This window comes from Thalassophryne amazonica, chromosome 3 (assembly GCF_902500255.1).
Source record: "Thalassophryne amazonica chromosome 3, fThaAma1.1, whole genome shotgun sequence".
NCBI lineage: Eukaryota > Metazoa > Chordata > Actinopteri > Batrachoidiformes > Batrachoididae > Thalassophryne > Thalassophryne amazonica.
This window is the reverse complement of record NC_047105.1, coordinates 140,686,348-140,711,486: the sequence shown is the minus strand read 5'-3', so window position 1 is coordinate 140,711,486 and position 25,139 is coordinate 140,686,348. Positions and strand designations below refer to the sequence as shown.

The 25,139-nt window shown below is 40.5% G+C and overlaps 2 long non-coding RNA genes across 10 annotated transcripts in view; one reads left to right on the top strand and one right to left on the bottom strand.

Moving 5' to 3' along the window:
• The first annotated feature begins 762 nt into the window (after window positions 1–762).
• On the top strand, window positions 763–17,333 carry LOC117507661. Of its 7 annotated transcripts, XR_004559822.1 has the most exons (5): window positions 3,361–3,374; window positions 8,485–8,492; window positions 10,939–10,947; window positions 11,146–11,150; window positions 17,234–17,333. It is a non-coding gene; the product is annotated as an uncharacterized LOC117507661 (long non-coding RNA). The 7 variants fall into 7 exon arrangements; XR_004559823.1 differs by lacking the exons at window positions 3,361–3,374; window positions 8,485–8,492; window positions 10,939–10,947; window positions 11,146–11,150 and adding exons at window positions 2,410–2,420; window positions 16,413–16,419; XR_004559821.1 differs by lacking the exons at window positions 3,361–3,374; window positions 8,485–8,492; window positions 10,939–10,947; window positions 11,146–11,150 and adding exons at window positions 4,446–4,457; window positions 10,630–10,635.
• Window positions 17,334–18,220: 887 nt separating this feature from the next.
• The window catches only part of LOC117507660, a 29,423-nt gene continuing 22,504 nt past the window's right edge, over window positions 18,221–25,139 (bottom strand). Inside the window, exons 2-3 of one of the 3 annotated variants that reach the window (XR_004559814.1) lie at window positions 23,141–23,148; window positions 18,221–18,363 (exon numbers count right to left, since the gene is read on the bottom strand). This is a non-coding gene — a long non-coding RNA (uncharacterized LOC117507660). Of the gene's footprint in view, window positions 18,364–18,973; window positions 18,987–23,140; window positions 23,149–25,139 lie in introns of those variants that run through there. The other 2 variants (XR_004559816.1, XR_004559815.1) reach the window with 2 other exon arrangements.

The following is a 25,139-nucleotide window of genomic DNA, read 5'->3' as shown; positions in this document are numbered from 1 at the left end:
TAAAAATTGCACACAGAGGCACACACACCGTTGTTGTTGTTGTTATTGTTTTTTTTTGTGTGCAATCTGCTGTAAGCAAGTCCTTTTAATGTGCAAAACAGCAACTGTGGTGGAAGACATTAAAAGCACTACACTTTTGAGTTATGGTACCAGCCATGGGACTTAAGTCACTCATGGTAACAGCAACATCAGACCAACATAACATAAACCAGTTGAAGTACAAAAACACACAATAAATCAGTAACACTAACAACGCTGTTAAAATAACATGAACGACAATAACAAAACCCCAAACTCCCATGGTGCGTTGCAGCACAACAATTGCTAATTTATCCAAAAATATTTGTCCTATCAACTTTCTGTTTTTGCAGCATGCACCCTTGACCTATAAGACATAAGCATACCAAACGGCAGGCAAATGTCAGCTCTCCCCGGTTTTGTGTGAACAAAGCCATACACACACACACACACACACACCACTTGGCTATTATAATATTGAGATGAGTGTACTCTCTCAGGCCACTTGGAGGTAACATGAAAATAATCTATAGTTCATTCATCTGATAGTTTTGTACACACTTACCTTCATTCAACCACCCAGTATGCAAAGGCTTTCATGAAGACAGAAGTGACAAATACAATCACCTTTATTAGTACTACAGTAATCATATGACACAGTTACAGATTAAAGGCAGTTAGAGTAACAACATTAAAGACAGTTCATGAATGAAAGTAAAAACAATGTCTTAGTTGATGAAAAGACAAATGATAGTAAAATAGTATTTCCAATAAAAGTAGCTAAAAAAAAAAAAATGAAAGCATGATTTACCCACATTAATGTAACAATAAGTCATGTGCAGAAAAAAATGAATTCTCAAAAAGTATTCTTAAGCATTATTGCACCTTTTCCCAGCAGGGCTTCACAATAAATAAATCCTAAAAAAGAACAATAGTTCAGCAACAATGCCAAGACCTGATAATCTCATACACACTTTCATCAAAATCCATCCTTAATTTGCTGTGGTGATGCACATCTCACATGTGTGGCAGCACACTGGGTCATCACACACGTTGAGCATCCGTGTCCATCCAGCTGTACTCCAAGTATGTTGATTCCAAGCAGCACCTAGGGGGAGAAATCAGTACAGTTACACGTGACTAATTTAAATACACTGTTAAGCTTTATTTACTATGCCCACGAAAATGTTAGCTGTCTAAAAGGTATCAGAACTAAATTTATTAGAAGCTAATTGGTCCGCTGATGGTTTTCAAAGTTATCTGAAAAGGTATTCCACTAATGAAAACATTAGCTTCGATAATTAGCGGCTCGCAGATTAGCGTAACAGTGCCCCCCACTGAATAAATTCCATAGCACTGATAATCCAACTACATTTGTGTTAATAATAAATAAATAATTATAATTAATTATTAATTTATTTATTAATTAATGAATAAAATCTAGCAATGCAAGTACTATATACACCAAACACCAAAAGGGATTTTTCACCAAACTGTACAACAGCAGACAATCACTGACAGCTGTCAGCCTTTTTGTGTTCAGTCTGGATGAACAGCTCCTGTGCTCACACGCACATGGAGTGGCTCATTCTGCCATTATCAGAGGTGTCAAGTAACGAAGTACAAATACTTCGTTACTGTACTTAAGTACACTTTTTAGGTATCTATACTTTACTTCATTACTTATTTTTCTGCCTACTTCTGACTTCTACTCATTACATTTTCACACAAGTATCTGTACTTTCTATTCCTTACATTTTTAAAACAAACAGCCTCGTTACTCTTGGCTTCAGCGCCGGTGGATGTGCGCTGCTGAGGCGTCAGCGCACATCCACCGGCGCGGCTCCACCTGAAGCCCGAGGCGCCAGCGCAGTTCCACCGGCGCAGACTTCACCGAGGCCCGAGGTGCCAGCGCAGATTTATCTGACCATGGGTCCGAAGAAGGCACTGACGGCGGAGGAGGAAGATGATATCAAGAAGTCCCTGGACTTTTTGTCTGAGGAAATCTCTGTTGTTAAAATGCAGCAGAAATCCATTATGGAGCTGGTGGAAGAAGTGAAGGCTCTCCGGATCCAGAATGCTGAGAAAGACCGGCGTCTGGTGTACCTGGAGAACCGTGTTGCGGAGTTGGAACAGTACACAAGGATGAACGACGTTATTATTACAGGAATTCATATTAAACCTCGATCCTACGCACGGGCGGTGTCAGAAGACAGCGGAGGGGAGGCCAGTGAGCAGGAGGCCAGCTCAGTGGAACAACAGGTGGCTGACTTCCTGCAATCTAAAGGTATTCAAATGGACCGTAATAACATTGAAGCGTGCCACCCCCTGCCCAGGAGAGAGGATGGAGACAAGCGAGCAGTTATAATGAGGTTTGTCAACAGAAAACATAAAATGGCATTGTTAAAACAGGGACGGAAACTCAAAGGAACAAACGTATTCATCAATGAACATCTGACCAAAAGAAACGCAGACATCGCCAGGAAAGCTCGTTTCTTAAAAAAGCAGGGAAAAATTCAACAGACATGGACATCCAACTGCAAAACATTTATCAAACTGAACGGAACACCAGAACAAGCGAAGGTTATGGTAATCAGGAACATCAAGGAACTGGACAAATACGATCAATAAGGTATGAGGACACAAACACATCACAACACCATGACACAGACCAGAGGAACCTATTCATCTACTACATCATCTACATCTGGAGACAAGAAGGATATAACTCACAGGATTGCTGATCATGGAAAACTAGAATTGAGAACATTTAAATACACAGACCACAATGTACTGGACTTGGAGCACGATATAGACCCGGACAATAATTTCTTCTCAAATATCAATGACAGTTGTTGCTATTATACAGATGAACAGTTTAATCGGATCATTAAAACAGATAACAAATTATCAATAATCCATTTCAACAGCAGAAATCTGTATGCAAACTTTAACAACATTAAAGAATATTGAAGTCAATTTAAAAAAATATTTAATATAATTGCTATATCAGAAACATGGATCAATGATGATAAAGGAATGGATTTTGAACCAATCGAAGCAGTGGTTCGCAGATTGAAGCAATGCTTCAACCTATTGTTTCATTTATTCTTTCTTTCTTTCGCTTAATTTTCCCCCGCTAAAACCCTAAAGAGCATACTTCTGTGAGTATTATTTACCTTTTCTATGTTAAACCGACCTGTTATGGTCTTCTGAAACAGTTGATAGATGTATTTTATAACTTAAAAACGGGAGCGATGCTAACGCATTAGCATGTCTATGGCATTTTCAATGTTAAAAGTTAGCATGAAGCAGTTCCAGCTGTCTTCACGTTCGGGTGCATTTGTTTTCAAATTGTAATATTTCTTAAATTTATTGAACATAAATAAATACATACAGAAATAAATACATACAGAAATAAATAAGTGTTTCCTGTGAAAACCTAGTGACTCTTCCACCTCCACTTCATCCCTGTTTTATTTAAGTTTAATGACAGTTTGTTTCGGTCAAACCATATTTTCAATGTGTTAATTTCTTTAGTTATTTCCTCCAGAACTATCTGCCAAACTAGAAAACTGCTGCATCCTAGTAAGAGCAGAATACTACTGGAATGAATCTGAATAAGTTGTTTTTTTTTTTTTTCTCACTAAATGGATGCTGCACTCACTGCAGTTTATCTTCTGGAATAGTCCCAGATTGCATTTCAGAGCTTCTAGAATTGAAACATTTTCATGCAGGTGGTGTTGGGGGGTAATTTTGGGTTTTGGGTCTTGAGCCACATGTAGAATGAATCAGTTTTTAAATTAAGCTTTCAATTCATATAGTGGCATCTACCTTTTTTTTTTTTTTTTTTTTTTTAAGGTTACTTTATACTTTAAGTAGGTTTTGGAGCACATACTTTTTCACTTTTACTTGAGTAAAGAGGTCAAGTTGATACTTCAACTTTTACCAAAGTGTTTTTAAACTGCAGTATCTATACTTCTACTTAAGTAACAAATGTGTGTACTTTTGACACCACTGGCCATTATGAATACACGTGTGGAGCTGAGTGACCATTTCAACTGGCCACACACTTGCATACTGGTTGGATCACTTGTTTGCACGTACAGTGAGGCAAATTACTATTTGATTCACTGTCAATTTTGCAAGTTTTCCCACGGTACACCTCAACTGTGAGAGACAGAATCTAAAAAAAAAAATGTGGCCCTACGACAGACTGGCCTCCTATCCAGGGTGTAGCCTGCCTCAAGCGCTATGACTGCTGGGATAGCCTCCCAGCAACCCTTGAGGTACTCCTTTTGTGACCTCAAGGAAGGAGGAACTACCTCCAGCCATCTGAAGACAGTGTGTCCTACCCACCACGTAGTCTGCAAACCAAGTGACAGCTTGTTTGGAAATACCTTTTCTTAGAAGAATTTAGCAAGAGACTGATCCACAGTGTCAAAGGCCTTTGATAGGTCAATGAACAAAGCAACACAAAACTTTCTTAAGTCCAATGCTTCAGATACATCATTAAGACATTTTAAGGCTGTAGTATCTGTTTCAATTAGCCTGGACAGAGAAAGTGGATGAGCCACAAGATTTATTACAAAAATGATGGACAAAAGCCAATATTAGGAATGCTCCAAGGTGGTTTTAGGAGAGGAGACACGTCCCGCACTGCGGTGGAATCATGGAGCCATAATCTGCTAGTCCAGATCCCAGAGCGTGGTGAGGTGCAGATTGATCCATGATCGGGGCCAGGTGGTCGTCCATGGAGCTGACGGAGTCTGGAAGAAGATGAAAGACAGGTAAGTGACTAGCAGGCGGCATGTCAGCACAGATGTGAGCGACTGAGCGCTAACAGCAATCAAATTAGCTAATGAGAGCTGCAGGAGGGTTTTGACACCCAAACCGACAGGCAGACAAAACCTGCGTAGGAACGCATAAAAACTCTATTCCGACTGATAGAGAGGCCAGGTTACCAGTTTGAGGAATCTGAGTTTCTGGCACAGGTGGATGTGTTGAACTGAGTTAAATACTATGCACAGTGAGGAGTGGCAAGTGTGACACTACCCAATCAGCTCCGTGTCCAACCACCTGGGGAGAGAGAGAGAGAAAAAAAGCAGAAACCAGGCAGGACCCAAGGCGACACACAACAGTAGCAGTGCTGTGATGCTTCTTGAAGCCTAACTGAAGGGAATTTAGAATGTTGTTTAACTCCAAGTATTCCTTCGATTGATCACAAACAAGCATTTCAAATACTTTTGCCAAAATACATAATTTTGAAATAGGCCTATAGCTGTTCACAATTGAGGGTTCACCTTTTAATAGTGGTAGAACAAATGCAGATTTACAAGGTTTAAGAAATGTGTTTGCATTAAGACTCGGATTAAAAATACATGTTAAGGGCTCAGCAATGAAACCAGCTGCCAGTTAAAAAAAATGTATCCAACCAATCAGGAATAGGTAATTTTTCCTCAATGCACTGTGAACCTCAGAGACACATATAGGTTTAAAATTACAGGAACAATCAACAAAGGGAAAATTTACAACAGCTGGTTCATCATTTAAAGCTATTCTTTTAAGATCAGTGTTAAAAGAATCAAACAAATGTCCCACTGAAATAAAATGTTCATTAAAATCATTTACCATGGCTTGCTAATCAGACAGATTTATAGAATCCTTGACCAAGAAATTGGGCAAATCATTGGAAGATGAACACCAGAAGCAGATTTCGTAACATTCCAAAATTTCTTGGGCCCATTTAAGTTTTTGGTGCGGAACGGAGCATGTTTATTCATTAGCTTCAAGAATTCTTCATGAAAAAAATTCCAGGCCAACTCAACATCAGCAAGGGTGGAGATTTGCTTCCACTCAACTGCAAAACACAATAAATCATGAACACTAACAACACTCTTATACTAACATGAACCACAATAACATTTAAAACCCCAAAACCCTGAACTCCCATGGTGCATTGCAACAGCAGCAGCATCCATTGTTCACTGTTGTTAGCTAATATCAATAGTTTCTCCAAAAATATTAGACCTATCAACTTTCCATTTTTCAGCATTCTTCCTTGACCCAAAATACATAAGCATAACAAACTGCAAATGTCAGCTGTTCCCAGTTTTTCTGTGATTGAAGCCAGACACACACATGCATACGTGCACACAGAGGCCACTTGGCTATTATACTACAGATGTACAATATACATTAAATGGGGTTTTCAATGTTACATTTAAATGGCCACAAAATGTGTAATCTAAATCAGATCCAGATCAAACTGTCAGTCAGTAAAGGATGCCATCCTAACATAAGGCTCTCAAATTTGAAAGGAATTTGATCTTTTTTGAAACTTGTGAATTTTTGAAAATTTGTTCAATGTTACAAGAAGTGATTTTTTTCCTCACTTTGACCTTTGAGCTGTTAGATAATATGTTCTTAATTCCATATTTTATTATTTTAGGTTAGTTATCAAGTATTTGCTTTTGTTATCTGTTTAGAAGTGCCTAGAACCTGGTTCAAAGTCTAAACAGAAGAGTTAAGTTTCACTTCCATCATGCATGCGCAAGTTTCAGATATAGGGAGGGCTTCCCTCTGTCTGTGGGGAGCCAGTAAGGTTAGGTTTGTGAGACTAAAACCCACCCACTGTACCACCTACATTGTCTTGTCTAACAACCCACTTGTCGGCCATGTTCGGAGTCTTTCAGAAGATGGAGTCCCTGTGTGGGGTGCATCTCTGGGGGCTCAACATGACATTCAATAAATTCAAACTGAACTGGGGCAGTACTGCAATAAGAACCAGGAGGATTAACAGAGCTATGTCCTTCGAAATTGAATCAGTTCTTGTGTATCAGGATGTGAATCTTCAATAAAATTTTCATAACTATATATGAAAAATTGTGGGCTCCAGGCTGTTCACAAACAAAGAGTATTTGACCCTGAATGACATGTGACAACCGTTACCTAGCAGATGGGATTTCATTTTGTGGAGCAGGTAGGAGTCACAGCCCAGTCAGGTGACTCACAGACAGAGAGACATATGGACAGACAGTCAGAGAGGGTGATTCATATTCATCCCTCTTCCCCAAACATTTGTTTCTGAGGGTTTAAATAGCTGCTGGGGGAAACACAGAAAGGAAAGCTATGATGTGATGTGGTACTGAGGACCAGGGTTGGGAACACTGCCTGAGTGAACACATGATGCTTCAATCATAAACTCTGAACAGTTTGCCAGAAACCTTATGAATGTTTCTAAAAAGCTTCTCTCCCTTTTAAAATGAAACACAGTTTAGAGTCTTGCAGCCATTACTATCCTCATTAGGCAAAACTTGTACATGATTTCTAAGTGCTTAACCCAAAGAACAAGATGCAAAACCAAAACCCGTAACACATGAGCCAAACAACAGTGACATATCTAAATACATTTGTTTGATGCAACAAAGGTGCCGGCAAATTAGCTCTCGCTGACAATTTGAGGAAAGAGACTCTCAGAGCCAGGGGCGTAGGTTTGCATATGGACCATAGGGACAAGTCACAACCAATATTTTGGGATGGCAAAATAGTCCCTACCAATATTTAGAATTTTTTTATATAACAAAATCATTCACTATTTTTTGCGAACTCGATACTATAATTTTAGTCGTCACGTTTTGTGTTTTCGACGTGCCAGAGTGACAGGGTTACCCATATTGCAATTTCATTGGCTCACGTTCTTCTCACATGGACGTAAACAAAGCGCATCTCGTGGCAGGCAGCGCTTAATTTGTAAAGTGGGAGGTCCCAGAGCGCAGAGGATGGGTGGCTCCGGTGCAGTGTTGCCAGATGTACAATAATTATCGTATTTGTACGATAGTTTTGCCCTCTGTACGATGTACGATCTATAATGGGAAAAAATCCAATATGTACGATAATTTCAGTTGGTTGCCCAAACACGCATCTCTCTCTGACACCCAAGAATAATTTTGCAGGCGTTGCACTCAGGCGGCATCAAAGACACACCACACACAGGGCTGCTGATGGCTTTGGGCGGCCGGGACAAAGTAATTTGAAAGCCCGCCCCCTCCCCATACAAAGTAATGAGTTCCCATCCAATCTCTGCAGGACAGGACAGGAAGATTCCCCAACCAACATCTTTTTTTTTTTTTTTTTGAAACTTTATTTCAACAAATGCAATAACAAACGAACAAAACACAAGAGGAAAGAGATATACAAGAAAAATAAAAAAAGTTCAAGTTCCTTATGGAGGTGTCAACATTTTTCTGTGTTCAACAAAATCTGCACAAGTGGCATCGGATGACGACAGCGACCTCGAGGTTGAATTCGACTCTTTCTAGTCTTGTAATTAACACGTTTGTGGTGGTATTGTCCCTACCAAAGCTGAGACCAAACCTACGCCCTTGCTCAGAGCTAAGTCCATGAGTCACATGCAGACCTTTTCTCCCAGCAGGTTCACTGATTATTTCCTCCCTACTTCTTGAGCTGGTGGAGTGTTAATGTAGCCTGCAGACTGTTGACTTTCTGTGGCTCACTGAATAAAGTGTACTCTACTGTTTCAATCAAACTACGCTGTTCTTCTGATGATTTGGAGAGAGGACGCTGGCACTGACTGTTCGCCACTTCTCTGCAAAGTCCGTCCAAACTTACTGGTTTTGTTCACTGTAGCTCTCAGCCCAGCTACAGTGAAGTTTAATAACACTCTTTTGTTATATTGTGAGTGTTATTGATGCTGTTTTCGGACTTCCATTACTTACCTGGACTGATCCGGTGCAGCTCGAACGGTCTCACTCTGTGAACCGGGGACTCAACTGGATCCTTTGACCCATCGTCAGGTGTTCTGCAGTGAGACTGTGTTTTGGAGATTCTCCAGTTTTATGATCTCCCGAAGCTGTCTCTGCAAGGGGGCTAGAAAGCTTGAGGGCCCTTGGTCTGGGCATGTGGAGCTAACGCTGCAGCTATCCGCTGCTCCAGTGGCGCTGCAATGTCCTCTTCTCATCATCCAACACAAACACCATGTCACCTCGACTTCTTACTGGATGTTCACACGTTGTCTGTTATCTCTGCTGACGCTGTGGATTATCGCCCTGGCCTGTTTAGCCCTCACCGGTCGCTGCCCTCCGGGTACAGTGCTAACAACAACTAGCACTGGTGCTAACGTTGCCGCGCACAGCATGTCGGCTGACAGCTCAACGCTGTGCCTACATGAAGGCAAATCATCGCCACCATCGCCTCTGGATTTGCCACACAGACCTCGGTATATCGACTGGGGATCGGGCCGCCGGTTTATTTCTCTGAAACACAGCGGCGAGAGCTCCATCACGTCCCTCTGGTCTGCTGCATGTCCGGTCGTACAACATCTGCGTCATCAATCGCGACGTCATCAGAGCACTGTCAGACTGCCTACTGATAGTGCAGAGGAACGCGGGAGAGCCGGAAAACCAATAAATAAACTGGACTCACAAAAATTCATCACACTTGAACAATTAAATGTTCAGTCACTTTCAAATAAAGCAGGACTCATCCATGACCATATTGTAGAAAAGGGGTTGGACATTTTGTGCCTCAGTGAGACCTGGCACCAAATGAGGTTTTCTCTTCACTTAATGAGACCTGCCCCCCTGGGTATTTATACCTAGAAAAGATTGATTCATGGGGTTAGGTAGTTGAGCTTAAAATCAAGAGCTTTTTCAACATAAAAGAATAAGCTTGTTACACTGACTTATTTTAAAAAGTTGTTAACTTATTTTAAGAAGCTGGTCCAGCTGAAAATATGGGGTTAGCTCATTGAGCTTAAAATCAAGAGCTTTTTCAACATAAAAGAACAAGCTTGTTACATAGACTTACTTTAACAAATTGATAACTTATTTTAAGAAGCTGGTCCAGCTGAAAATATGGAAAACTATGAACTTCAATATGTATACATTGCCAACAAATTTTGTCTGGCCTTTGGCTCCACTTCCTTCATTGTCTAAGCTGAATCAGGGACTGGCATTTTGCTACATACTGAGTCTTCCAGTCAGTTAGTGGCTCTTTGCCCCAAACACAGCCGGTGAACATAGGCAGCTAGCAGATGATAAATAATTGAAAAATATAAAATATGTAAGTCAAAAGAAACAAAGGTTATCCTAAATGTTTTAGGGCTGAGTTTATGTAACATTTTCAAATCATGTTTAAATAGAGATGTATGTTTCTCTTTCATAAGTCAAAGAAGTTAGGTTATTGTCTGTGACGTTGTTTTTGAAGACGTTCGAGTTTGCAGCAAGTGAGATAATGTACGACCGACCCATTAAACATTCTGTTTCAAAACAAAACACCGTTCATGTTCTTAGTATTATGAGCTTTTATTTTGAAAAACTGAGGCTGTTCTGTCGTACAGGTAGCTTGAGCAAACATTGTTACAGTCATCTCTGAATTATCCAAACCAAATATTTCTCTGCAGCATTTTCTGGATGAAGTTTACACATATTGGAAAGCTACAGGGTCACATTCTCGCTAAAACTTGATAAAGTGATATATTCAACAGCTTTCAGAGGATGTTCTACTCCTGCTTCTGTTTTTGACCTGCTATCAAGTACAGAGAGGAGCCAGACTGCGGCTGTTATTAAAAAAATCAGAAGAAGGAAAAAGAAAAATGTCTAGAGTGTCACTGGGTAAGTAACTGTTTTTTCTTTATTTTGTTCATAACCGCTACTAATTGTATTAACAAATAGTGCAAGAATTTGTTTTAAAGAAAATAATTCGTCACACAATTTTGAACTTTCCTTTTGCCCGCGCTCTCTGTTGAAGAGCCGTCCCTCGACCGTTTATTTCTTATTAGGTGACTGTCAGACTTGGACATTTTCTGCTGCAAGGTTCATGTTTTTTGCTGTGGCTGCCGAACGAATTAAATTAGTATTATACGTTAGTTGTATCACTGCCATCGCAAAGGTAAGAGAGATATTAAGTGTTTTATTTTGTCCAAGTTTAAAGTTTGGTGAAGGTTTTGCTAGCTACAGGTGCATGGTGATAGATCGATTGTCTGTCGTAACTAAACTTGTTACAAATTATTTTAGGAGAGAAATTTCTGTTTCAACTTTATACGTGTTGGTCTGTGTCTATGTGCAATACGTTAAGGCACTGACATTATTTGTAGAAATGCCATAGAAAAGGTTTCCTTTTAGTGAGGCTGCAGTAGGCCTGTGTATCTTTGTTTTGCTCTTGAGACACGTTGAATTTTCTGAAGTTAGGAATCATCAAAATGTATGTGTAGTCACCACAACTTCTGTTTAACACATCCCCTTGTTCTTTTAATTCACTTTTTAAAGAAAGAAATTTCAACATATTGAGACAATGACAGTCCAAACGTATTTAAAATATTTTATGTCCTAAGACAAAGGATAATTTTTGTGCAGTTGGTTGCAAGCAAATTTTTGGTTTTCCCACCTTCAATTTAGAAACACATCATAGGCAACAAGTTTTTCTAAAAGTGATACTGCATAGGCTTTATGCATTATAGCTGTGGATCTCTAAACATTTCAAGCAGTTTAAACAGAGCTTTGCTAAGTTTTAAACATGAATTGGTCCTGTAAAATTGCACCGCTGCGACGCACGAAGCCTCCACTCCTCTTTCCATGAGAAAAACTCCTGTAACAGTGGAATGTGCCGTTCATTTCCAAACTGGACGCTGTGTTTTATCCGGGACATCGTCTGACTAGCACAGGAATTGTGAAAAGACGTGGACATCAGCACTTTTCGGCACATTGAGACAGACGTCCGGAGGAATTCTGCGAGTCGCGGCGGTGCCGCATGGCGCAAAGCAACGCCATGATGAAGCCTCACAGGACATGTTCTGGCATGTCCAGGCACATCCACAATTTCTCGGATAATCACTCGATGGAAAAACCACCGACAGTTGTCTGAACGCCATCTCAAAACGTCCTGTGAGACCAAAACGGAGGTGGTTTTGTCTCGCTCCAGTAGCGAATCCATCGTGACGCGCAAAGCCTCCGCTCAGCTTTCCATGACAAAATCTCTTGTTAAAAGTGAAATGTGCCGGAAAATGGTTGATGTCCAGCTCTTGTGATAACCAGAGAAATGGCACATGATGATCACAGATCCAGACAGCCATCCGTTTAGAAATGAAATGGTCGTTCAGCCTGTCGATGGCGGCTTCGGAGCGCGGCGCCCCACAGCCGCTGGGGGCCATCCTTAAAGCGACAGTAACACTCCTTATTCTCTACCAAGCCCATAACATTTTCACCGAAAGCCAGATAAATTTTTCTAATGGTTTACAGCTGCCAGTCTCTAACAGTTTCTGAAAAAATTCTGATGGAAAAAAAGCACAAATCATTCCACCATTTCCTGGCAATGAAACAACGATGAGGGGGCTGGACCACTCCTCACTCAAAGCCTGCTCACAGGTGAATGACGCAACCGACAGGCGTGAAAAAACTCACGCATGCGCACGAAGGTTCAAGCTTGTCTGACGCAATCACACGTGATTCAAATCCATATGGTTTTTGAAAAAAATAATAAGGTCGGATACTTTTCTAATAGACCTTGTATATCATAAATTAAGTCCTTTGCTGATGGCTGTCTGTTCCTTGTATGACCGGAGTCTGGTTCGCATTGCCGGCAGTAAGTTGGACCTGTTCCCAGTGCACGTTGGCCTCCGCCAGGGCTGCCCTTTGTCACCAGTTCTGTTTATTATTTTTATGGACAGTATTTCTAGGCACAGCCAGGGGGCGGAGGGAGTCCAGTTTGGCAGCTTCAGGATCTCATCTCTGCTGTTTGTGGATAATGTGGTTCTGTTGGCTTCGTTGAACCAGGACCTTCAGCATGCACTGGGGCAGTTTGCAGCTGAGTGTGGGGCGACCAGGATGAAAATCAGCACCTCCAAAGCTGAGGCCATGGTTCTTGACTGGAAAAAGGTGGTTTGCCCTCTTCAGGTTGGTGGAGTGTCCTTGCCTCAAGTGGAGCAGTTGAAGTATCTTGGGGTCTTGTTCACGAGTGAGGGTCGGATGGAATGTGAGATTGATAGACGGATCGGTGCAGCATCTGCAGTGATGCGGTCACTGTATCGGACCGTTGTGGTGAAGATTTACCAGTCAATCTACGTTCCACATCTCACCTATGGTCATGAGATTTGTTGCATGACCGAAAGAACGATATCACAGATACAAGTGGCCGAGATGAGTTACTTTCGCAGGGTGACTGAGCTCCTCACCCTATCTCAAAGGGAGCGCCCAGCCACCCTGCGAAAGAAACTCATCTTGCCCGGTAAATCGAGAGCTTCGCCTTCCTGCTCAGTTCCCTCTTCACCACAACGGTCCGATACAGTGACCGCATCACTGCAGACGCTGCACCGATCGGTCTGTCAATTGTCTCGGGCATCTTTTCCTGACGCTTTCCTTGGGAGGCGTTCCATGCACCTCCCTTCGGGGGGAGTCCCCGGGGAAGACCCAGGATGTGCTGGAGAGACTATGTCTCTCAGCTGGCCTGTGAATGCCTTGGTGTTCCCCCGGAAGGGCTGGAGGAAGTGTGTGCGGATCAGAAAGTCTGGGCTACTCTGCTCAGACTGCTGCCCCCACGACCTGGCCCCGGATAAGCAGAAGAAAATGGATGGATGGATTATAAATTAATACATAATAGTTGTCTTTCAAAATGTCTTCATAATTATTCATTCAACACTTCAATCAATCAATCAATCAATTTTATTTATATAGCGCCAAATCACAACAAACGGTTGCCCCAAGGCGCTTTATATTGTAAGGCAAGGCCATACAATAATTACGTAAAAACCCCAACGGTCAAAACGACCCCCTGTGAGCAAGAACTTGGCGACAGTGGGAAGGAAAAACTCCCTTTTAACAGGAAGAAACCTCCAGCAGAACCAGGCTCAGGGAGGGGCAGTCTTCTGCTGGGACTGGTTGGGGCTGAGGGAGAGAACCGGGAAAAAGACATGCTGTGGAGGGGAGCAGAGATCAATCACTAATGATTAAATGCAGAGTGGTGCATACAGAGCAAAAAGAGAAAGAAACACTCAGTGCATCATGGGAACCCCCCAGCAGTCTAAGTCTATAGCAGCATAACTAAGGGATGGTTCAGGGTCACCTGATCCAGCCCTAACTATAAGCTTTAGCAAAAAGGAAAGTTTTAAGCCTAATCTTAAAAGTAGAGAGGGTGTCTGTCTCCCTGATCCGAATTGGGAGATGGTTCCACAGGAGAGGAGCCTGAAGGCTGAAGGCTCTGCCTCCCATTCTACTCTTACAAACCCTAGGAACTACAAGTAAGCCTGCAATCTGAGAGCGAAGCGCTCTATTGGGGTGATATGGTACTATGAGGTCCCTAAGATAAGATGGGACCTGATTATTCAAAACCTTATAAGTAAGAAGAAGAATTTTAAATTCTATTCTAGAATTAACAGGAAGCCAACGAAGAGAGGCCAATATGGGTGAGATATGCTCTCTCCTTCTAGTCCCCGTCAGTACTCTAGCTGCAGCATTTTGAATTAACTGAAGGCTTTTCAGGGAACTTTTAGGACAACCTGATAATAATGAATTACAATAGTCCAGCCTAGAGGAAATAAATGCATGAATTAGTTTTTCAGCATCACTCTGAGACAAGACCTTTCTAATTTTAGAGATATTGCGTAAATGCAAAAAAGCAGTCCTACATATTTGTTTAATATGCGCTTTGAATGACATATCCTGATCAAAAATGACTCCAAGATTTCTCACAGTATTACTAGAGGTCAGGGTAATGCCATCCAGAGTAAGGATCTGGTTAGACACCATGTTTCTAAGATTTGTGGGGCCAAGTACAATAACTTCAGTTTTATCTGAGTTTAAAAGCAGGAAATTAGAGGTCATCCATGTCTTTATGTCTGTAAGACAATCCTGCAGTTTAGCTAATTGGTGTGTGTCCTCTGGCTTCATGGATAGATAAAGCTGGGTATCATCTGCGTAACAATGAAAATTTAAGCAATGCCGTCTAATAATACTGCCTAAGGGAAGCATGTATAAAGTGAATAAAATTGGTCCTAGCACAGAACCTTGTGGAACTCCATAATTAACCTTAGTCTGTGAAGAAGATTCCCCATTTACATGAACAAATTGTAATCTATTAGATAAATATGATTCAAACCACCTTAGCGCAGTGCCTTTAATACCTATGGCATGCTCTAATCTCTGTAATAAAATTTTATGTTCAACAGTATCAAAAGCAACACTGAGGTCTAACAGAACAAGCACAGAGATGAGTCCACTGTCTGAGGCCATAAGAAGATTATTTGTAACCTTCACTAATGCTGTTTCTGTACTATGATGAATTCTAAAACCTGACTGAAACTCTTCAAATAGACCATTCCTCTGCAGATGATCAGTTAGCTGTTTTACAACTACCCTTTCAAGAATTTTTGAGAGAAAAGGAAGGTTGGAGATTGGCCTATAATTAGCTAAGATAGCTGGGTCATGTGATGGCTTTTTAAGTAATGGTTTAATTACTGCCACCTTAAAAGCCTGTGGTACATAGCCAACTAATAAAGATAGATTGATCATATTTAAGATCGAAGCATTAAATAATGGTAGGGCTTCCTTGAGCAGCATGGTAGGAATGGAGTCTAATAGACATGTTGATGGTTTGGATGAAGTAACTAATGAAAATAACTCAGACAGAACAATCTGAGAGAAAGAGTCTAACCAAATACCGGCATCACTGAAAGCAGCCAAAGATAACGATACGTCTTTGGGATGGTTATGAGTAATTTTTTCTCTAATAGTTAAAATTTTATTAGCAAAGAAAGTCATGAAGTCATTACTAGTTAAAGTTAAAGGAATACTCAGCTCAATAGAGCTCTGACTCTTTGTCAGCCTGGCTACAGTGCTGAAAATAAACCTGGGGTTGTTCTTATTTTCTTCAATTAGTGATGAGTAGTAAGATGTCCTAGCTTTATGGAGGGCTTTTTTTTTTTATAGAGCAACAGACTCTTTTTCCAGGCTAAGTGAAGATCTTCTAAATTAGTGAGACGCCATTTCCTCTCCAACTTACGGGTTATCTGTTATCCAACACAAAAAGTAAATACAATGATGAATAAATATAGTTTTTGGTTTGCACATTCTTTCTTTTTAAAGATAGATTTATTTTTTTAATTTTCTTGTATTACAGGAACCGTCTGTAGAAAGGAGAGAAGCTGCAATCCGTAGCTTAATTGTGTACCTGAGAGAACAGGAACAGGATCTCTTCAAAGAACAGTGGTAGGTAAATCCAACACTTGAACTGATAACTTCAGGATTTAGCCTGGGCTGTATTTAGGGATGGCAAACAGTGCAACTGAATGATAGGAAAGAAAATCAGGATGATCAGTGATATATTCATTAAGTTTCGTTATTGCCAGAAAGTGAAAGTAAGTTTGAACAAGCCTTTGTGAGCAGTGTTTGTGTCAAAAAGTATGCCATTAAAATGGTTTGTTTTGCTTCTCAGTGGCCATCCCCAAAGCCCAGGTTTAATCCTGAAGTTGAGACACACTGTACATTCTTGTTTTTACATATGACCAAATAAAAATAAAAATAAAAACTAACATTGATTCTGACCTACTTATGCCAGGATGGTGATGAAGTCGTGAAGATTGTTGTGAGCAGAGGGTCATCTGAACCAGCCAATGCAACAGTGGTGATTGAGGGAGAAGAAGTCTTGGATGGCCTGACTGTCCCAAGAGCATGTGCCTTGCTCATGGGACTTATGTATGCACTCAACCCGTGCTACCCAAAAGAACTAAAAAGCACTTCTGAGGCATTTCAAAAGATATTCCTTGAGCTGGATGCTTTGAGAGCTAGTCCCAAGGTAATGTCTCTTAAAAGTAAACTGCTGTACTAAAAATTAGGTTGCATTCTATTTCTGTAAATGTTGGACTGTTATATTTATGTTCGTTCTTGGTACAACATACAGCACCTGTATTGTTGCCAGTGGGTTATTGATTAACACACACAGCTAAAACAAATGCAGTTACATGCAACAGTAATTTCATTTAATGATAATTTTGAAAAAAAAATATTTTTTGTACTTTTGAGGAGTTATCAATATTTAGACCTCCACTGAAATACATAAAGTGGGCAAAAAAGTCAATCAACAATTGTGCAAGTTCTCCCACTTAAAAAGATGAGAGAGGCCTGTAATTTGCATCATAGGTTCTCCTCAACAAGAGACAAAACGAGAAAAAAATCCAGAAAATCACATTGTCTGATTGAACAGGAAGTTATGGACCAAATACACAGGTTTTCACTCAAAATTTCACAATATATGGCCCCATTCATTCTTTCCTTGACACAGATCACTTGGGGACACCAAGTGAATGACGCAGTGCCAGACATGTCCCCCAGTACATGTCCAGGCCCGTCTGAAGTTTGCTAGAGAACATTTGGATGATCCATAAGAGGACTGGGAGAATGTCTCACCCATATTGGCCTCTCTTCATTGGCTTCCTGTTAATTCTAGAATAGAATTTAAAATTCTTCTTCTTACTTATAAGGTTTTGAATAATCAGGTCCCATCTTATCTTAGGGACCTCGTAGTACCATATCACCCCAATAGAGCACTTCGCTCTCAGACTGCAGGCTTACTTGTAGTTCCTAGGTTTTGTAAGAGTAGAATGGGAGGCAGAGCCTTCAGCTTTCAGGCTCCTCTCCTGTGGAACCAGCTCCCAATTCAGATCAGGGAGACAGACACCCTCTCTACTTTTAAGATTAGGCTTAAAACTTTCCTTTTTGCTAAAGCTTATAGTTAGGGCTGGATCAGGTGACCCTGAACCATCCCTTAGTTATGCTGCTATAGACGTAGACTGCTGGGGGGTTCCCATGATGCACTGTTTCTTTCTCTTTTTGCTCTGTATGCACCTCTCTGCATTTAATCATTAGTGATCGATCTCTGCTCCCCTCCACAGCATGTCTTTTTCCTGGTTCTCTCCCTCAGCCCCAACCAGTCCCAGCAGAAGACTGCCCCTCCCTGAGCCTGGTTCTGCTGGAGGTTTCTTCCTGTTAAAAGGGAGTTTTTCCTTCCCACTGTAGCCAAGTACTTGCTCACAGGGGGTCGTTTTGACCGTTGGGGTTTTACATAATTATTGTATGGCCTTGCCTTACAATATAAAGCACCTTGGGGCAACTGTTTGTTGTGATTTGGCGCTATATAAAAAAATTGATTGATTGATTGATTGATGTTATATGGTCAGATGAAACCAAAATAGAACTTTTCGGTAAAAACAGTTTGTTGTGTTTGGAGGAGAAAGAATGCTGGGTTGCATCCAAAGAACACCTTACCTACTGTGAAGCATGGGGGTGGAAACATCATGCTTTGGGGATGTTTTTCTGCAAAGGGACCAGGACGACTGATCTACACTCAACAAAAATATAAACGCAACACTTTTGGTTTTGCTCCCATTTTGTATGAGATGAACTCAAAGATCTAAAACTTTTTCCACATACACAATATCACCATTTCCCTCAAATATTGTTCACAAACCAGTCTAAATCTGTGATAGTGAGCACTTCTCCTTTGCTGAGATAATCCATCCCACCTCACAGGTGTGCCATATCAAGATGCTGATTAGACACCATGATTAGTGCACAGGTGTGCCTTAGACTGCCCACAATAAAAGGCCACTCTGAAAGGTGCAGTTTTATCACACAGCACAATGCCACAGATGTCGCAAGATTTGAGGGAGCATGCAATTGGCGTGCTGACAGCAGGAATGTCAACCAGAGCTGTTGCTCGTGTATTGAATGTTCATTTCTCTACCATAAGCCGTCTCCAAAGGTGTTTCAGAGAATTTGGCAGTACATCCAACCAGCCTCACAACCGCAGACCATGTGTAACCACACCAATCCAGGACCTCCACATCCAGCACGTTCACCTCCAAGATCATCTGAGACCAGCCACTCGGACAGCTGCTGAAACAATCGGTTTGCATAACCAAAGAATTTCTGCACAAATTGTCAGAAACCGTCTCAGGGAAGCTCATTTGCATGCTCGGCGTCCTCATCGGGGTCTCGAACTGACTCCAGTTCGTAGTCGCAACTTTGCACAGCCATTGAAGAGGAGTGGACCAACATTCCACAGGCCACAATTGACAACCTGATCAACTCTATGCGAAGGAGATGTGTTGCACTGCATGAGGCAAATGGTGGTCACACCAGATACTGACTGGTATCCCCCCCCCAATAAAACAAAACTGCACCTTTCAGAGTGGCCTTTTATTGTGGACAGTCTAAGGCACAACTGTGCACTAATCATGGTGTCTAATCAGCATCTTGATATGGCACACCTGTGAGGTGGGATGGATTATCTCAGCAAAGGAGAAGTGCTCACTATCACAGATTTAGACTGGTTTGTGAACAATATTTGAGGGAAATGGTGATATTGTGTATGTGGAAAAAGTTTTAGATCTTTGAGTTCATCTCATACAAAATGGGAGCAAAACCAAAAGTGTTGCATTTATATTTTTGTTGAGTATATATAAAGGAAAGAATGAATTGGGCCATGTATCATGAAGTTTTGAGTCCATAACTTTCTTTTATGCACCAAATGCTTATTTCCACCATAATTTACAAATAAATTCTTTAAAAATCAGACAGTGATTTTCTGTATATTTTATTTTCCCCCTCATTGTGTATCTCATAGTTGAGGAGAACCTATGATTTAAAATTACAGGCCTTTCTCATCTTTTTAAGTGGGACAACTTGCACAGTTGGTGACTGAATAAATACTCTTTTGCCTCACTGTAGAACAGACTAAACAGTATGTAACTACAGTGCATTATAGTTTTACAAGCACAAACTACAATCTAGGAAGCATCAAAGCCGAATCAACACGTCTCTGAAGCCATTTCAGCAAAAACTTACTACCAAAAGGATAAAAAAAAACTGCATCAATTTTAGCTGTGTTCTTTTTTGGAATTTATGTGTTCAATATTCTTCACTGAGAACAAGTATTGCCATGATGTATTTTTTCCAAACACCAGCAACATTCTTTTATGCATTCCTTTTTGCATGACTGTTATTTTTACTTGTTCTTTAATATGCAGAGAGTGAGTCATTGAATTTAGTTCAGGAGAGCAGTCTTCCAAATCTCAATAATTTGAGTGTGTGTGTGTGTGTGTGTGTTTCATAGCAAACAAGTTTGCTGTGCATTTATAGATCTTCCATGTTTATTTGATGGCAAACAGTTGGACAAGTTGGCTTTTTTTTTTTTTTTTTTTTTTGATAATAAACAAGTTTGACCATTAAACTGACTGAATTGTATTAATGTTTATAAAATCAATGGTATTGCTGTGAAATTGACGGGAAAATTAATTGATATTTGTGATGATAAATGCTAAACAAATGAGCTAGAATAGCTTAAATTAAGTAAATTGACAACTTAATTTACAATTAACCATTTTATTAAAATGAAGTTGGTTCACCTTAATTTAACATTAACCATTTCATTAAATTTGAGTTGGTTCACCTTAATTTAACATTAACCATTTTATTAAATTTGAGTTGGTTCACCTTAATTTAACATTAACCATTTATTAAATTTAAGTTGGTTCACCTTAATTTAACATTAACCATTTTATTAAATTTAAGTTGGTTCACCTTAATTTAACATTAACCATTTTATTAAATTTAAGTTGGCTGTCCTTAAATAACTGTTTTTCTAACATTAAAACTCTTGTTGGATTTAGTGAAAGATTTTAGTTGGAATTTTGTAAAACAATCACCGCAAATTGTTAACTTAATTGAATTAAGCTGAACCATTATATTCTTTTTTAGAGTGCATGGCCGTGGTGGGGGCCTTGCTGTTTTATACCGCAGCAACATTGAGCTGTCCCCTCCATTCTTCTGCTCTTTCAAAAGCCTTGTCTTCAACTGCAAACACCTATTCTCTGCCACAATTGCCCTCATTTATCGGCCCCCTAAACCACATCCATCCTTCATTTCTGACATTCATGATTTTCTAATTTCACTCTGCACATCTTATTCAAATATTCTCATGATTGGTGATGCCAACATACACATGGACTCAGATACATGCTCACAAGCCTCTAATTTCAAACAAGTTCTGGACTGTCTCAACCTACAACAACTCATTTAAGGCCCTACACACAGCAAAGGTCACACACTGGACTTGGTAATTACAGACTCCATTCATATCACAGATCTGCAGGTTTTTGACATTGGTGCCTCTGACCACCAGGCAATCAGTATCAGAATCCCCACATTTTCCCAATTCACTAAATCAAAAAGACAACATTTAGGAACATCAAAAACATTGAATCCTCCTCCTTCAAACACAACCTTCAACTACTCTCTGCCCCCCAGGATTCATCAGTTGCCGACCTTGTGGACTACTACAACAATAGCCTCAGCTCCATCCTGGACTTTCATGCTCCACTTAAAACTCGAACTGTCATTTTCACCCGTTCAGCTCCCTGGTTTACTGACCAGCTTAGGGCAATGAAAAGGTCTGGCCACATCCTGGAGCGGGCCTACAAAACATCTGGCCTGATGGTGCATAAGCTGGCCTATCGGGAATATCAAAAAGCATATGGAAAAGCTCTCTCTTCAGCTAGGTCCGGTTACTACTCCACGATAATCAACATTAACACAGATAATTCCCAAAAACTATTCTCCACCATTAAACACCTCCTTAAGCCTCAGATCCCCTCATACCACACTCCAACAGTAGTCAATTGCAATAACTTCCTTGAATTTTTCATCTCCAAAGTTGCTAATATTCGTTCTACTTTTTCATTTACATACAGCTCCACCTTTGACACTCCAAGTACTCCTGGCCCACAACATCTTCCCCATTTGTCCCTCACAATGCAGCAGTCGAAAAGGTTATCCGTATCTCCAAACCATCTACTTGCTCCCTAGATCCCCTTCCCTCGCCTCTGCTCAAAAACTTTTCCACATCCATCAGTCCAATCATTACTGAAATAATCAATCTTTCCTTTGAAACTGGAACAGTACCAACTTCCCTAATAGTCCGTAGGCCAAATCAAAATAAGGCCCTAATTAAGGAGTTGGTTGCACCCCTCCTGTAACTTTAGTTTGATGGTTTCAGCATGTTCCTGGGTCATATGGGATAACATTTTCACTTGTTGTCGTTCGCACAACCCGGTAGGAAATTTTGACAACAGCATTTTGTAAGCGAGGGGTCAGTCAAAAAAAGACGATTTCATGTCTTTATATCAGTTTTGTAGTTCCAGGTTTTTCAGAATGGTTGGCTAGCCACCATAAAGGATGTAATGACTTAATTAAGCCATTAAACTCATATATTTTTCCATTTATCTATTGAAAAATGTAATTTTTCTGCCGTTTTGTACCCAAAAGTCTAGAATAATAATTAATTCCTAAAATAACTATTTTTCATTATTTATTTTCACTGTTATGTTTTTGTACTATTTCAGATTTCAGGCATCTTTAGTTTAAGCAAAAATTTATATCCATATGGTTTATTATTCATTCCATAATAACTCTGTTTTTGCGCGATTCTTGTTTTGAGAATACAGTAAGTCATAACAGGAGTATAGAGAAATTGTCATACGATGTGTAGACCAGTATTGGAACCATAGTTAAGGTTTGAGCTTTCATATTTTATATGTTTCTTTAGACTACAGTGAAACCGATACTGTATGGCTCTGTAATTAAGATCTTGTACTGTAGTTAAGTTATATGACCGAACAATTATTTCTCCATAAATAATACATGCATATGTTCATTGTGTATTTACATGTATGTAAATGCACAAGGGAGAGGACACGGACAGCGTCAGGTACAAACTCTTCTGCAGCAAAAATGCTCAAACCTCCCATCTGCCACCCACCAAAATATGCTCTAAGGTACCATGTTGCATGAGCCAATTATCAAGCATGTATTTGGCGTCGGTCTCTGGATGCGGCTGCTCAAACAACCAGTCCAAACAGCCATGGTTGGGATGTGGTTGACGGCCACATCTCGATCCACTGGATGGATCAGGGACCTGCACCACAGGCCCTTTTGCAACTCATCTGTTGCAACTGCAGAAAAGACCACTGTGCAGGGGGCAGGTGTTCATGCCAAAAAAATGTCTTGCCATGCACAGATGCTTGTGGCTGCACCGACTGCATCAATACTCAGCACACTTATGTGACTGACACTGACTCTGTTGATGAAGATTGAACACTCTCAACAGAGAGTTAATGCTGTACTACAGGACATTCACTAATAGACATATGTGTAGTAAGATGGCCACCCACAATTCATGTATATTTGTGGAGACAGAGCTATATGGCATTAAATATATAATGTGACACATTTGGGATATTATGCATACTAGTAGCACATGTACAAAGATCAGAGACAGTTATGGAAATAGTTATATGTTCATTATTCTTTAATAAGAGTTTTATACATATTTGTATGTGTTTGATAAGATTACATGAATAAAGCTGTTTAATATACGAGGGCTGTCCGTAAAGTATAGGTCCTTTTATTTTTTTCAAAAACTATATGGATTTCATTCATATGTTTTTATGTCAGACATGCTTGAACCCTCGTGCGCATGCGTGAGTTTTTCCACGCCTGTCGGTGATGTCATTTGCCTGTGAGCACTCCTTGTGGGAGGAGTCGTCCAGCCCCTCGTCGGAATTCCTTTGTCTGAGAAGTTGCTGAGAGACTGGCGCTTTGTTTGATCAAAATTTTTTCTAAACCTGTGAGACACATCAAAGTGGACACAGTTCGAAAAATTAAGCTGGTTTTCGGTGAAAATTTTAACGGCTGATGAGAGATTTTGAGGTGAGACTGTCGCTTTAAGGACATCCCACGGAGCGAGACGTCGCGCAGCGCTCTCAGGCGCCATCGTCAGCCTGTTTCAAGCTGAAAACCTCCACATTTCAGGCTCTATTGATCCAGGACGTCGTGAGAGAACAGAGAAGTTTCAGAAGAAGTCGGTTTCAGCATTTTATCCGGATATTCCACTGTTAAAGGAGATTTTTTTTAATGAAAGACGTGCGGACGGATTGCAGCGTCGGCTCGCAGCCGCCGCGACACTCCGCCACAGGAAAAACACCTCGGTTGGAAGCCTTAAAGACAAGTTGGAACATGTCCAGCTGTTAAACAATTTCTCATATACTCACTTCACTGAAAGCCATCAAAAGCCGCCTGGATTTTACAAATGGTTATCAACACAGAGGTGTTTTTCCTGTGCCGCCGCACCGCGTCGGCTGCATCCCGACGCGCGGACCCGTCCGCACGTCTTTCATTAAAAAATCTCCTTTAACAGTGGAATATCCTGATAAAATGCTGAAACCGACTTCTTCTGAAACTTCTCTGTTCTCTCACGACGTCCTGGATCAATAGAGCCTGAAATGTGGAGGTTTTCAGCTTGAAACAGGCTGACGACAGCGCCTGGGACCACTGCGTGACGTCTCGCACCGTGGGAAGTCCTTAAAGTGACAGTATCATCTCAAAATCTCTCATCAGCCGTTAAAATTTTCACTGAAAACCAGCTTAATTTTTCGAACCGTGTCCACTTCGATGTGTCTCGCAGGTTTAGAAAAAATTTTGATCAAACAAAGCGCCAGTCTCTCAGCAACTTCTCAGACAAAGGAATTCCGACGAGGGGCTGGACGACTCCTCCCACAAGGAGTGCTCACAGGCGAATGACGTCACCGACAGGCGTGGAAAAACTCACACATGCGCACGAGGGTTCAAGCATGTCTGGCGTAAAAACATATGAATGAAATCCATATAGTTTTTGAAAAAAATAAAAAGGACCTATACTTTATTGACATCCCTCGTATATACATTAGACTTGTATCTTAGATTTATTTATCAGCATGTCATAATATTATTTTTTGGATAAAATTAAAGCACCATCTTATCAGATAATCAACTGACTTAAAGCAAAAACAGTATTGAATAAATATTAGTACATGAATTACTATTTATTTTACAGTTTTGGGGCTGAAAATCAGGCATAATTTGGCAAAAAATTAACTATTAAGCAGACAAATGGAAAAATATTAATTTTTACTGGCTCAGTTAGGTTAGTATCACACTTTTTTGTGGCTGTCCAACCATTCTGAAGATCCTGGAACTACAAAACATGTTTTTTAGCTGGCTTGATATAAAGACATGAAA